The following is a 3,584-nucleotide window of genomic DNA, read 5'->3' as shown; positions in this document are numbered from 1 at the left end:
AGAAAGAACGAATTCTCAACATTTGCTGCAACATGGACGGCACTGGAGGAGATAATGCTAAGTGAAATAAGTCAAGCAGAGAAAGACAATTATCATATGATTTCTCTCATCTATGGAACATAAGAACTAGGATGATCGGTAGGGGAAGAAAGGGATAAAGAAAAGGGGGGTAATCAGAAGGGGGAATGAAACATGAGAGACTATGGACTATGAGAAACAAACTGAAGACTTCAGAGGGGAGGGGGTGGGGGAATGGGATAGACTGGTGATGGGTAGTAAGGAGGGCACGTATTGCATGGTGCACTGGGTGTTATACGCAACTAATGAAGCATCCTTCAACAGATGACTGGATTAAGACGTTGTGGTCCATATATACAATGGAATATTACTCAGCTATCAGAAAGATCGATTTCTCAACATTTGCTGCAACATGGATGGCACTGGAGGAGATAGTGCTAAGTGAAATAAGTCAAGCAGAGAAAGACAATTATTATATGATTTCTCTCATCTATGGAACATAAGAACTAGGAAGATCAGTAGGGGACGAAATGGATAAAGAAAGGGGCGTAATCAGAAGGGGGAATGAAGCATGAGAGACTATGGACTCTGAGAAACAAACTGAGGGCTTCAGAGGGAGGGGGGTGGGGGAATGGGATAGGCTGGTGATGGGTAGTAAGGAGGGCACGTATTGCATGGTGCACTGGGTGTTGTACGCAACTAATGAATCATCAAACTTTACATCAGAAACCAGGGATGTACTGTACGGTGACTAACATAATACGATTAAAAAAACATTAAGAAAAATTTGTCAGCAAGAAACATAGTTTGGGATGATGGCTGACTTTGTCTAGTGTCTCATGATGCAGTCTAAACACAGTAGTTAAGAACAATTAAATTAAATAGATATAAGTATAAAAGGTTTTTAGGTGAACTTTTAACAATAAGTATGTTTTATGGTATGTGTACTTAAAAATGATTTTCTGAAATCTTTCAGGTAAGCTGAAGCTTTAAACTTTTGCTAAATGATGAATTAAGTTAAATTCACTGAATATCCAGACCATTTCTAAATAAGATAAAACACCAAACATAGGTTTATACACTTTTAACTGCTGAACAAAGATTTATACACTATTACTTCCTTTTACAGAAGAACTAAAAGGCATTTGGGTCATGAGTAAGCATTTGTCTCTAGAAATTATTAAATGTATTCGTAAGTTTGCCATTCCAAACAATGCTGGTATGACACAGTTCACTACTGCTTACTTCTTAGTCAAGGGTTCTCAGGGTTAATTCTAATTAATATATGTAACTAAAATTACTGAAATAAGAGAAACAACTCTGTATGCAAGGAAAGTAAGATGTGTTTTTGGTAAGAAGAGGTATGAGGTATGAAGAGGCATTTGTGTTAAGGGAAAAAAAGGCAAAGTAAATTTGTTCCAAGTAAAACTGGTTATTTCCAGATGGGAAAGAGGAAGATAAAGACAGATTAAATGGAAAGCTAGAAATAGAGAGAGAGAAAATCTTACCTGGCGTGGTTGACTAAAACTGAATGAATTTAACAGTTATAAAATGAAGCTTTAAAATCAGTAGTGTACTTATACGAAACCAAAATTGAATGTTCTTTCACCTGCTGAAAGGACAGTTTTTTGGGACTGGCCTGCTCCTGATAAGACTGTGAAAGGCTTTTTGTCACCTTCTAAGTAACCAGTCTTCAAAAAGCAGATTGTGTTTTATCAAAATAATTTCCGTGTTTTATCAGGTCTTTGATCCGCTTTGCTCACAACTACATAACGTTCTGTATTTGCCCTTAAAATCCTTTGTCACTTTGGTTAAACAGGTAAGTAATGCTTCATAATGATCTGTGATCCTATTTAGTCAAGTGTCCAAATCTTGTGATATTTTTGACAAATTTCCAAAATCAAATGCTAAATTAATTAAGTCTCTTATGGCCTTAAACTCAGTTTGAGATTCTCAAGAGGGCCCCTAGAACATTTCAAAAAATATGCGCTCTCTCTTTACAAAAAATAAATGTTAGTACTGAGTTTATCTGGTATGTTAAATTACCTGGTAGGCATGTCGAACAAGTGACGATAAGCCTTCTTAGCTTCTACTATACAGGTAAATGTTATTAACATAAGTATCACAGAAATTGTATGAAATTCCTAAAATTTTGATATGCCCAGGTATAATGTTATGTCATAATTGTAACTATTTCCTTAAAATATTACACCACAGAAATAACCAGACTTGTCAATTCTGCTACAATGATCTCTCATCAGATCTTTAACAATGGGCATCTTAAGTCTTTTGTCACTTAGTTACTGTATCACTCTGATGCTTTGTGAAAGTGTTCCTGCAAAAGCAGTTCCCTTCAAGGAGATTCAAGAAAAGGACTTTTAACAAGTGGACTTGTCAAAAACTTGTCAGAAACCGGGAGGTTTCTGATAACCTTAAAGACCATCAAACTGGGCTAGGTAAGAATTTCCAGAACAAAAGGGAAAACTGGATTTAAGGGGAACAACTATTAATTATATGGAACTGAATAAACAGAGGAGGAGTATAATTCTTATACGTTTTTGATTGAAACCCTGCGTCTTCTTTCATGTTTCATTTCTCCAGATTTATACAGATATATACAATTACTTTTTCTCTCTACCTAATCCTTCCACGTTTGGAAATAGTGACTACTATTATTTTCATGGCAATATGGTTATGTGCGTAAGTTCAGGAAGAATCTGTTCTCCTTCTGTCTCCAGGACACAACTGCAAACACTGGTTATATTACCAAGGCTTTGACTGGAACGTCATATTTGAGAAGGATATGTGTAAACTCAGATATGACCAGACAGCTTGAAGGAACTAAGGGTGACTTTATGAAGCCAATGAAGTCCCTTGTAAAAATCAGCCTGGTACCTTGCTTGCAGGATTCCCAGCGTCCTTACAAGGTGAGTAAACAAGTTTGTTTCCTAGCAGGCACAGGAACACATAATATTTTGGGGATCTCAAGAAGAAAGGATTCACCCAAATCTAAAGGCATTGCAGGTTAAGTCTGATGGCCTGGACTTGACTTTCTAGCTTCAAGAGGTTTTTAAAAACTTCAATCTGAGATTCCTTAAGAAAAGTTCTGGCAAAGAGGATTAAAAGAGCCTAAACGGTCAATCCCTATTCTTGCTGCACTTATGCAAGTAATCAGACCAAATTTATTGACACTAGACTTAATCTGCAAACAAATTAGTCTTATTGTGGTTATCTTTGGTAGAAATGGGTTGACTGTAGAAAGAAAAATTACGTTTCAGTAGAAACCGCAGTATACACTTGTGGGTATTATATTCTACTCCTGCTGTCTTTGAGGTTTTGTTTTCTGCCTGTAAGCTGAACTGGATCCTCATTATTCTACCTTCCTCAGATATTTGGCTGTAACTCTTCAAACTAACATTTCCAGTTTTTCCTCTCACCCCTCTGACTTGGAATCACTGAGAATTAAAACTGCTCTCTTTTCAAAGCCATGCAACTTAGGCTGGATGCTTTGATAACAACTTCAAAGCAATCACCACAACAGCTCATGTACAGATAATCTTCATGCC

At 36.7% G+C, this 3,584-nt stretch overlaps 1 long non-coding RNA gene across 1 annotated transcript; it reads left to right on the top strand.

The window, feature by feature from the left end:
• The first annotated feature begins 733 nt into the window (after positions 1-733).
• On the top strand, positions 734-3,122 carry LOC117798181. The gene is made up of 3 exons (XR_004622858.1): positions 734-1,837; positions 2,349-2,474; positions 2,757-3,122. It is a non-coding gene; the product is annotated as an uncharacterized LOC117798181 (long non-coding RNA).
• Positions 3,123-3,584: the final 462 nt, after the last annotated feature.

The sequence above is a fragment of the Ailuropoda melanoleuca genome, unplaced genomic scaffold (genome assembly GCF_002007445.2).
Source record: "Ailuropoda melanoleuca isolate Jingjing unplaced genomic scaffold, ASM200744v2 unplaced-scaffold2822, whole genome shotgun sequence".
Lineage (NCBI taxonomy): Eukaryota > Metazoa > Chordata > Mammalia > Carnivora > Ursidae > Ailuropoda > Ailuropoda melanoleuca.
Note: the sequence above shows the minus strand (reverse complement) of the source record. Positions and strands in the feature narration are given on the sequence as shown.